Here is a 12,420-nt window from a genome sequence, read left to right as displayed (position 1 = left end):
ACACCTAGGACAGACCACGTGCTTTGACAAATATTTACACCGCGACAGAGCTTACTCTCTCGCAAGGACTCTATCCCTGACTCTCTAACTGTGTCACTCTATTTCACACACAAACACACGCATTTTGTACAAGCTTGACAAAACAAGTGTATCAAAAAACATCAACACAACTTATTATATCAGATCTTGCAGAACCCGCTAGACCAGGCACTTGCGTCTGGGAGCCCTTTAAACAAGATAAGCCTTTACAGCTCTGTGTGGGAGCAAAGCAAGTGCTATTGAACACTGACACTGCAAAAAAAAAAAAAACTGGAGGAGGACATAAAGTGTGTAAAGATATTGCTGGTGGTGGTGAGGGGGTTAAGTTCAGCTCGCGAATAGACAGCTGAACCTAAATCCTTGATACACAACACTCCCCATCCTCCCTCTTGTCCTCCTCCCTCTCCCCCCACCCCTTCCTTTGCTGCCGTGCTGAGCAGGAACATGAAGCAGAGACACTGACAATATGAAGCCGGCTGAGGGCTCGAGGACCTGCGACGCATACTTACGTGATCCTAGACGTCCAGACGGAGCTGCCGGTCGAAGAGCAGAAAGCAGAAGAGGAGACAGAGAGGAGCATGAGACTTGCTTGCCGGCACACAGCAGCCTACAAGCAGTCCAGCCTTGTTGGGTTGTTCCTTTTTATTTCTTCCAGTCTGTGCAGTGCACAGACAGAGCGAGTGCCGAAATACACATGCATGCATTCACACACGCACACACTGCCAGCCACACACACACAACACACCTCCCCCCAGCACAGCACACACGTTTCTCATTCTCTTGCCTCTTCTTATGGCCGATGCTTTCTGTTCTCTCCTTTTTCCTTTCTCATTATCTCTGTCTGCTCCTCCCTTCCTTTTTTCAATATCCTCTTTCTTTCTCTCGGCTACACATGCAGTCGGCTTCTCTTCGCAGCCCCCACCTTCCCCTCTCTCTCTCTCTCTCTCTCCCCCTCCCTCCCTCCATTCCCCTCCCTCTCACGCAGCCTCTCCCTCCATCTCCTCTCCTCTCTCTCTTCAGTGTGTGCAGAGCGAGAGGCCATTATCTGAGCCACAGCGGGCACGTACGATGGAATGGAGGAGTGTGCAGTGAGCAGAAACAGAGAGGGCTGTGAGGGATAGTCACTAGTAGCGGCAGCCTAGGAAACAGCACAGTGCAGCAGGGGGGAATGGTTATAGGAAAACCTCTCTCTGTCTCTATCCCCACCCTTCAACACTATTTGCTCTACAACATTAGATGATGTTATACGTAACATCATCTAAAAATGCAGTGTCACTGTTCTGTTTATTCACAAAAGCCAAATGCCAAATATTGGCAATTTCAGCTATGACAGATTTTGTCTGCTTTTGAGTGCAGAGGCGAACCAGCGGCTGCCAAGCGAACATACAATCTCAACTCACAACGGCATCAACGGGAAAAAGAAAAAAGGACAAGCAACGTTACGTTGCTTATTTATTCCTTCTGCAAACGGCATCTGCTTTTTCCTTACAGAGATTTTGTTCCATGTTTGAGCGTTTAGATTCAGCGCAGCCCTGGGCCAAAGGAGAAGCCACCGATAATGGTTCCTCAATATCCATTTTCTTCCTCATCCAAATTCACATCGGTTGCCCATTCATCGCATGAAACAAGAAGCTTCAATCTCACACCTGGGGCTGTAATAGCTCCACTAGTAAGGCTGCATGCAAAGGAAAGAGAAAGATTGGTAGATGGAGAGGGAGCTTGCTTGCTGGCGGTTTTGCTGGCCCTTCCTCAAAGATCCAAAGGAGATCCTGACTGGAGGAAGCTGAGGGTCACTTGATATACAACCATTCAATGAAACTCTATAATGTCAACTCACTCACCTACGAGGGAGAAGCAAATGGAGGACTGATGGAGATGTGATTGCAACACAGGTAAAAGAGCAACTAGACAACTATTGCACTGGAGAGAGAACAGCGGATGACACTTCGACATGAGCAAGCAAGAGTGGCAGGATGAAGAGAAGGGAATGGAGGAAGACGCCAAGGAGAGGGATGGCAACGAGAGGGAAGTCTGTGGAGATAACAGTTAAAAGCAAGACAGAGTCGCTCAGTTATTCATTTGACTGATTCTGTAACGGGAGGGAAGATGATGAAGGAGGAGGAAAAGGGTACAAACAGAAAGAAGGCAAACGGGTTGTTGCCAAACGAAGACAGCAACCACAAGTAATCAACCCACTACAGTTCGCTAAGGATGTAAGATCTCTGTCCTCTCCTATGATAACGTCCTCTTGTTCCCTCCTCACCGTTGTTCTGCCTTGGCGTCACTGCCATTATCATCATCAACGTCGTCATGATCGCTGGATGTTTCCTCTCGCCCACTTGCTGGATTGACCGGCCTTGTGGCGTCTCCTCTCTTCTATCCAACATTGCTGGAGTTTTGAAGCAGATTTAACCAGGAAGAGGAGGAAGGAGGGGGGGGAGAGAAACATGGCTGTCTCCCCCATGCAGATCGCTGTCAGCTCCTGCGTAGTATTTTTCTGTTATATTACTGAGCAATGTGCCGGCTACACTGCGCTATGGCTGGATTAACTTCAGTAACCTTTCCCTGCTTCTCTTACTTTGGCTCTCCCTGTTTCTCTTGGTCTCTCTTGATGTCTCATTTTCTCTGGCTTTCTCAATCTGCCTCTGCCTCCCTCTCTCGATGTGCCTCTCTGTTTTGTTTCCTGAGCCTTTTCTCCTCCTAGCATAGCTCATTGCATTACCGTTCCAACACTTTCTGACGCACCCGCTCTCTGGCCCTGCAAATTGTCCACTGTCTGTCTCTCTGTTGCCACACATATTCATATATACACACACAGATGAGTGTCAATTCCAAAGAGAAACACAGCGCAGCCTAAGCTGTCTAAGGGAAGGAGAGGAGAAGTAGAGCATTAGGTCACATGACCGGGGAGTGCCAATGAGCGAGAGTGAGAGCAGTGAGCAAGAGAGGTAGGAAACACATGTGGCGATGACGTAGCTGCATCGTCATCATCATCAGTGGCTCCCACCAGGATGCTTGCCTCCACCGCTGGGTGGGCACATGTATTATCTGACACATGCCCACTCTCTACTATCACCAACACCACACACCAACGGACACTCGAAAACTTGCTCTTTCATTCACCCGACTGACTCGCGCTCATGCTCTCCCCCGGCTGCAGTGACACTGCATTTCTAGCTTGAGCCTCGACTTAACCCCTGAATCACATGCTCTCCAAGCACAGTTCCTCATTTCAAAGACTGAACTGAACAGACTTTCTCTGTCCTTTGTTGTCAGAAAAGTTAAACCTTTCAGTTGAAGGAGTTCTTGAAGTAAAACCGGCGACACGACACTTGCCAAAATAAATAATTTTTCAAAGCTAATATGGTCATTGGGCTAAAAGAGATCTTTGCAGACCGGCAGACATCACAGCTAGATCTAATATAAACAGTGTAACAAATGAATGACACAACATGGCTATAACACGTTCACAGCTTTTAAAGTGAACAGAACAGAAACAAAAGCTGAACTTGTGACCTAGAGAAGAGTACCATACTTCAACACAATACATTAACTCACTCAGTCTCGTTGTGAAAACGTGATCTCGGAGTGAGCTTGCCCCCTGTCCACGTACACAGCTGAGTAAAACAAAGAAGTACAATTTGACCAGAACGTCAACACAGAAAAGGGAACCTCCACGGTAACATATTCAGCTGTTTCCGACACATGACGCAGATGCTAAACAACACATGTGACACACTTTACTGTACGTAGGTAGATAAAACTAAAATACAGTAAGACTACTCTTGATTGAAATACACATTCTTTGATGAATAGTTAATATAGATAATTAAAAACAGAAAAGTATATTAAGTGTGTTTTTGGCTTTAAAATGTTTCTGTGTGATTAAAGAAGCAACAGCACGATGCTGTCATTCAGGTTTGCCCAAGAGAGCTGTCCTGAAATCAACTCCTGAACACAATGAGTTACTTCTCAACTAGATAACAGAACGTGATAGGTTACACTATAACTGGAGGGCATACAGTCTGTAGCCATGTCCTAGTTAACTTCTACTTCATCTGTTTTCTCACAAGACACAGAGACCTGAAGAAATTACAAGAACAATACAAGTATGTTAAACCTTTCAGGGAAAATGAAATGGAAAACATGACACTTACAGTGAACCTGCTGTAACCGGGCATTGAGAGAAAGAGAGAAGACGATACAACAGAGACTCCAATTCTCACATCGATCACTTCATCTCACAGTGTAGTCAAATTATCATCCAAATGAGTTGTTTCACGCCCTCATCTCTCTCTCTATCTCTCTCCATTTCTCTCTCTCTCTCCATCTCTCTCACTTCTCTGTCTCTTGCTCACTGTTTCTCAGCAGCACAGAGGAAAGGTCTTGGTTGTAGGAGGGATGACTGACAACAAAAGTCCATTCTCAGCAGTGTGTGTTGGGTTGGCTTGCATATGACTAAGCCTGAGTCATCTTTGTCTTTTCTTCTCAACAAAGTCCTGACATAAAACCCTCACACACTGAAACAAGCTTTTTAATTTTTTTTACCAGCACATCCGTAGTGGGAGGTCTGTGTATGTGTGTGTGTCTGTGTGTGTGTGTGTGTGTGTGTGTGTGTGTGTGTGTGTAGGCTACACACACTACACTACAACACTGTGGTAATGTGTTGTGGTTGTGGTGTAGTAGGTGTGTGTTGTGTGTGTGTGTGTTGGTGTCGTGTGTGTGTGTAGATGTGTGTGAGTGTTGCTGTGTGGTGTGTTGTAGTGTGTTGTATGTGATTTGTGATTTACGTTTCTGCTGTTGTGTGCACACACACACACATGGTTGTGAAACACAAAAGCCGGTGAAGAACAAACTGTTCAGTTTCAAGGGCTTAGTGGGTGAACTGATGTTATTTCACTATCTCTGCTCCTTCATCACCTTTAATTAGTGAGAAGGTTTGTGTCATTTAGGGTTAAAAAAAAAAACACTTTCTCCAGCAGCCATTAAACAACTCACATGAGCATCACAGTCATGACATGAGGGTCCTTTCCCCTCCTCCCATCTCTTCCTGTCAGCTGACTCCACCTCTCTCCACCACTGCTCCCACCCCCCCACCCCCTTACCCTGCAGTCTAATGGCATCAAGGTCATCTGATCTGACACGCTAACGCTCTCCGTCCCCCTCTCCATCTCTTTTCGCTCTCTGTCTCTTTATCTTTCACTTTCTTTCTCTCTTCCTGCCCCCCCCCTCCCCCCACCACCACCACCACCGCTGTAACACACATGCCTGTTTCTCATCACATGCACACACAGGCAAAAACACCAAAGAATCCTGCAAATACAGAGGCACACTAATGATTTTTCTCTCCACACACATACATGCTAGCATGCATACAGTATTGGATTGTTCACTGAGGGTCATCGGGTTTAATGGTGGGCGGGACAAGAGGCTGCAGGGCTGCACTGAGCACATTGGATTTAACAGAGTAGGAGCAACACAAAGTGTTTGTGCCTCGATGAACAGATTAGGCAAATATCTCACTGAAATCTCTCAGTATTATGATTGGTTTATTATTTTTAGCCTGGTTTGGTCTTTTTATGAACAAACCAGGCACAAGAGAGCTTTATTTTGAATATCACTAATTTCATAGTAAATTTACAGACAGTGCCTTTTTTGTACAGGATATTACCTGTATGTACCTTATCTTTCCATCTGTCTCTATAATGAGTAACAGAGAGACTAACACACACACACTTCCCAGGCAGGATGGTGTTTGGTTCAGGGTGTGTTTGGGTGTGGATCGTAGTAATGAGTGTAGGGTATCCAGTCTGAGTCATACCTCCTGACATTCGGCACGTGCAAGTCAGCACGAACAGCCCAGCTGGGGAAGGCCTATCCCTCTCTACCACTCCCCCCCTCACTGCTCCTCACAAAGAGAAAGGGAGGAGTGGTTTGGGAGGGAGAAGAGAAAAAAAAGGAAAGGTAGTGATGGGTGGGGGGCTGTTGGGCAGGGTGGAGCCACTAAAAAATAACAAGGAGGGGAAGGGGGGGGTGTTTTTGAGAGGCGACTCTTTGTGCTTGAGGTTTGGGACATGAAAAGAAGGAGAGGAATGTAATCAATCTACAGAATATGTTAGAAAATGTTGGGTCTGAGACAAAGAGAGTGGGCAACAGACACAAGGGAAATGGATGGGAAATAGGCGAGTTAAAAAACAATAAAAGAACACTGTGTACTACTACCTGCCAGGTTACTGTGTGCCAAGTCATTGAAAAGAGCTGAGCAGTCAAATCTGATTGGACAATGATGTAATCATTGACAGAACAGAGTTGTTTCAAACACTACAGCAATTTTGTGTAGGTGAAACACGTCACAGCTTGAACGATCACATGGTGAGTTTCAGGTGATGATATTTTGGGGTTAAATCATAAATTGCTCAGACTTGAGAGAGAAAAACAGATAAAGAGAAAGCAAGAGAAACCTTCCCCAGCCCTGCACAGTGGCTGGTTGCCAGCCTTGTCTCTCTCAGGACTTGGGCTAAGATTAGCTTCCCATATGTTCAAGTCAGGCGTAGCCGGGCTTAAAGGGCCAGTACTCAATGTGGCAAAACAGAAAACCTCCATTGTGCACTGTGAAGTCATGTAGTGCTTTGTATACATTAAATCATCTGGATTGACTGTCAAGGTCAAAATGTATTTTTAATCATTCAAATGAAAGTCAGGTAGAATATGATGGACAGATGATGTTTTGTCCTTTTAATGTGAAAAGCGAATACATGCCATATATTTCTGCTTTTACATTATAATCAGTCCAGTCCTCCACATTTTTTGGAGCCTCCCCTGAATTCACATAAATATGCTTCAGAAATCAATATTTTCATGTGCGTGTTTCAATAGTGTGTGGTGAAAACTCCAACAGCTGTGGTGCTGTGTTACATAAAACCTGGCAGCGTCTGGCTGCAGTGGGATTCAGGACTGAATAAACCGCGTGCCCAGTGGAAGCAGCAGAGGAGCCGCCAGAGAGGTGAGAGTTAAAGAGCTCCAGCAACAGCTGAAGGCTCCTCCCCCTTCTCTTTCCATTCATTTTTTATTAACTGCGGCACCAGGCGGCTGACAACCTCCCTCCGACATCAAACACAGATACCACCAACGATGCCAACAAGCCACCAACCACAACTCATTGTACCATGCAGGTTATCGATCCAGGCTGAGAATCGATGTAAGCTCCAGCCATGTTCAGTGGTACGTGCAGAACTATAGCAGTGTAGCAGGACAGACAGTGCAGAGATGAACATCTGCTAATTGTCATTAATTAAATGAAAATGAAATGAAACATGACAACACTACAGAGCTCATCAAGTCCCTATATATTAATGATTGCATGTAAGTGAGGCAGTTGTTGGTGACTACTGTGCATTAGAGTGTCACGTGGAATCCCATGAGGATTTATGTATGTTGTTTTCAAGTCATTGAGGTGCCTTTGATAAATAGTTCTTTTACAACTTTAAAAGGAAGCCTGAGTGGCAATCACTTGCACTACACATGATTCACTGTTGTTAAAACAGTTGTTCAGCGCCTGGTAGCAGCTGGCTCTTCCTGGGTTTGCATGCAGGGTTGTAGAGGACAGTTAATGGGGAAATGTATTTAGTCACCTTTTTACTTGCAGACAATGATTCATCTTAAACTGACTTCATATAATCAGTATTATTAGACTGAAGATCACAACAAATTAATGCTTTTCAGGACACATAATTAATCTATGTTTATATTTTTAGTAGTGGCAAGACAACACAGAGACATAATGTATAATGTGCTACTATTATTGTATTCTATTCTATTTTTATGTTATATTATTATTCATATTCTTGTATGTTTTGTTAATGTTTTTTTGTTAATGTTATTATAGCTTTTAAAATCTACTTTAATCTATCTCATTGTCAGCTTTCTTATTTGATTTCTCCTTTTGTCTTGGCTTCTATGAAGCACTTTGAACTGCACTAGCCTGTTTGAAAAGTGCTATACAAACAAGTTTTGTTTGATTTATTGATTATATTGTATGTTGTTTCATTGTGTCAACACTTGCACAGCTCTGTCAGACATCTTGCAATACCTTTCAATATATTCCATTATCCTTAAACAAGGAGAAACACAAGAGACTGAGATCTGCCCCTCACTCATTTTCAAAAGACAAAGAGTTGAAGACCACATGACTTCAAGATCATCTTGAGAACTAAAACTCTGACTAATTGTTGTCAGTATGTTAGTGTCCCGACACATGGTTAGCAGAGCTGCAGTTCTTCTCTGACTGAGTGGAAACCTCACGGAGCAGTAAATACATCGAAAGCCAGCACTGAATGGAAGAGGTGATGTCAAACCCTCCACTTCCTGAGTCTGTACTATATATCAAACCACTTACTACCCAACCACACACACACACACACACACACACACGCACACACACACACACACACACACACACACACACACACACATACACATGTGTATGTGGTGCCGACTTGCTGGTCATGTGACCAACCTTGGATGCCGGACTTGAGCTAAAATTAAAGCAGTGATGTCATCAGACATTCAGTGTTGCCACGGAAACTAGGTCAGTGTTAACCCTTTGCGAGTGAGGCTGGGGATTCCACGCGAGGCTGAACACACGATTAACTAACGTTCCATCTGCTGTCACGCACTCAGTGGTTCAAGTGTTTCTACTCCACTTTTGATTCTTCCCCACCAGTGTGCTGTGTGAAGCACACCTCACACATGAAGAGGAAATCCTGTGTATGGGTGTGGAAAAAAAAATCACGCAAGTTACAGTCTGTGTGTCTTGTAACCTGCTGAGGTACCTCTTAATTAAGTTTTGTTTCCTGACCAGCAAAGAAAACTAGCAAACACTGCTGCTGGACTCATTTTTAACAACATCTATTGTCACACAGTGTTTTTATGTTCCAACATCTTCGGAGCTGTTGCGTGGGTCCTGGAAATACTTAATGATACCGTATAACTGCTTATTTAAAATGTCAAAATAATGTCCTCAGCTTGCTGGGTGTAGACCGTGCTTGTCTTTGTGTAACCCGGGAAACGACTGACAAGGAAACAGATCTCCACCAAGGACACACAGCAACCAGGACCCTCTACAAACAGGAGCTTAGGACAGCCACAAAGGAAAACAAACTTGATAAACACAGTCAACAGCTTCTCTCACAAATGGACAGTTCAATGATTTTTTCCTCCCTGTGACCCAGATGGTCATATATACCTTGTGGATAAAGAGACTGTCTCCACATGGCTGGGGATTAGAGCAGGCTTGGAGGTAAGCCTGAGTGTGTCAGTAGAACTGAGCTAAACCCATTCATGACATTTGAAACTGATTGACTAACCTATATTTCCTATAAGTATAATGACTGTAGTAGATTGTATCTGGTATCATGTATCATAAATGTCTTCAAGTCATGACTTGTCACTTCCACATTTTAAATTACTGAAACGTTTCACAATGTATCTGACGGTAAGTCAAATCAAAGCTTTCTTTCTTCCACTTGGGGAAGACATCACAAGATTCTTATAACATTACAATTCATATAATGCTTTCTCTATGAAACTTCGCCGCCTCAAACTTCCTTTCCATATAAACACACAAGCGTGCCCCGACTCGGCAAGCTGTAGAACAGCAGCACTCAGCGGCCACACGCCACAGGTTACTACGCCCGACAATCAAACACGTACGCATGCGTGACCCACTAACTTTTACTCCCTTTACCTCATTTGACTCCAGAACCTAGGAGAAGAAGGACGGCCCCCTGGCTCCTGAGCCAGCGCATAGGGTTCCTCCTCCTCCTCCTCCTCCCTCCTCCTCTTCCTGGTCTCTTGCATCTACACATGCCTGGCTCTGGCACCAATCAGTGGGCAGCGTGGGACGCTTTAAACTGAGGACGCCGCCACTTCATCACTGAGGCGCTCAGCTATCCGCAGCTTGGAGATAAAGCCGAAGTAACTGATTTAATATAGTCAGCTTCCGATACAGGGCAACTTGGATGCGGAAGACTGATGCCTAAAGGTGACTAAAGCACCTTTATTCCATTCTGCGATCATATAAGGGCTAATATAATAAGCTCACGTCTTTGCTGGAGAGAGCAGCAAATAGTCTGAGGTGTATAGTCTGGACAGACGTGACAGGAAACAATGGTTAAACCCATTCACAGAAATACAAACACATATACACACATTAAAATAATAATCACATTTGTGCGAATAAAAGCACATAGAAAAAGTAGCGGACCTGATCGGCTGTTGACTAACCACCACGTTTACACCCCCCAAGAGCCTCACTGCACTGATGAACCAACAGCTGAGAGTCATAGCAACATGGACAGAGATCACACACAGATGAAAGAGATGCACACGCACACACACAACGGCGCGGAAACACAAACCCAATGCCCTCTCTTACCTCAGCTGCCAGTTTAGGGTTTCCCAAACAGCCTCAACTGTTGTCTTCAAATTATTCCACCTTTACAAGCATTCAACAGAACAAGAGAGGGGGGAGTGAGAAGGAGACAGAGAAAGATGGGAGGGGGAGAGAATAACAATCAATAGAATAATGCGACAAGGGCCTGTTCAAAAAACTCGTCATTAAGGACAGTGGGACGAGCAGGTAAAACGTGCATGCCAGTCTACATGCGATCCTCTTATCATTCCTGTCATCCTCAGCAACCATCAAAAAAGCAGCTGTGCATGCAAATCTCTTTTCTTTGATTTGTGCTCAAACAGTGAGCCGGCACTTCCCTCTACTGCTGGGACAGAGAATGAGAGACAGCAAAGCAAGGATTCAATTTCAATTATAGAATTATGTAATGTCTGTATCCCGACCTGGCGCAGCCTCCCTAATATATGCATTAGACAAGTCGGCATAACCCAGTTTTTTTTAAAGGGCAACTTGGCAAAACATGCACAAGTGTCGGTGGTTACGTTAGCTGAGAGTAGGATGTAATAGATTGAAGTGGTTCATCAAAGCAGAGCTGATAATTGTAAAGCAATAGCATTTTCTTATTTGGCACAGCATGTACCCCTTGTCTACATGGCCCTGGCTGTCTCAATGTTAAATGATGTGTTTTGTCTTCGAGCTGTTCCAGTTCCGCATATCTCTCTCCACCACCGCGTCTCCCGCAACCCACTGACCCACCTATCAATCTTAAAATAGTCTGGAGTGATGAATATTTACCCTCCAAGCCTCTGAGCTGCCTTGGTTTGTACTCCTCCGTCCGCTGGCCGAATCCCCATCAGAAGAGTCCAGCTCCCTCTCGTCTTCACCTCTGTCCCTCTATCCCTTTCTTCTCTCTCTCTCTCTCTCTCTCTCTTTCTCTCTATCTCTCCACTCTTCTTACTCGGTCTCTCTCTCTCGTCTGTGTTCCAGCAGCCCATTCAGGAAGCCATCTTGTGTTTTTAATCTGGTTTTACATGAGCCCTCGTACGCACGTTCTCTCTCTCTCTGTCGCTTACTCTCTTGCTCTACCCCCTCCCTCCCTCTCTCGCTCTCTCTCTCCCCTGCTAGTATGCCAATAGGTCTACCGCACACACACTCACATATGCACACACACAAGAGGGATTTTTTTTTCTCTGTGATCACTATCACTCCTTCCTCCCACTCGTTCAGTTTTTTTTTCTCTTCTCCTTCAGCATACATGTATGCGAATGCCCCTTCAACCACCCCCTCCCCCTCCTCTGTCTCTTCAAACATATACACTCATGAACAAATGTACACACACACACAAAAACACACACAGAGCTTGCTGGAGAGACGTCACGCTAGAGATAGCACACAAAGGCAGTCCGTCCACCAATCAGAGGCCAGGCTGGGCTCTGCTGCTAGGGTGGAATTGAAGGAGAGCAAGTGAGGGCAGTGAGTGAGAGAGAGAGAGAGAGAGAGAGAGAGAGAGAGAGAGTTGAAAGAGGGGGTTGAAATACAAAAAGGGAAAGACTGTGAGTTTGTTTGCGAGCGTGTGTGCAGGACCATAAAAAGAGAAAAAGAGGCTTACATAAAGAGACAGAGTGAAGGTGGACAGGAGGTGTGTGTGTGTGTGTGTGTGTGTGTGTGTGTGTGTGTGTGTTGGGGGGGATGGGTCCTCTCTATGCCTGTCAATTATCTCCTCGAACTCGCCTTCCCTAAACAATGCCTCTGGTATGTGGTATCGCTGAGCACCATCTGTGTCAGGGCTGCCTGCAATAACTGGACTGGACTGCACAGCACTCACACACACACACACACACACACACACACACACACACACACACACACACACACACACGCACACGCACACGCACACATACAGAGACCCTCTCAAATAGCCACACAACCCCCCTTCTGACAAGCAAAATGCACAATTACAAAGCAGAGTG

This window comes from Seriola dumerili, unplaced genomic scaffold (assembly GCF_002260705.1).
Source record: "Seriola dumerili isolate Sdu_G_001 unplaced genomic scaffold, Sdu_1.0 BDQW01000017.1, whole genome shotgun sequence".
Lineage (NCBI taxonomy): Eukaryota > Metazoa > Chordata > Actinopteri > Carangiformes > Carangidae > Seriola > Seriola dumerili.
Note: the sequence above shows the minus strand (reverse complement) of the source record.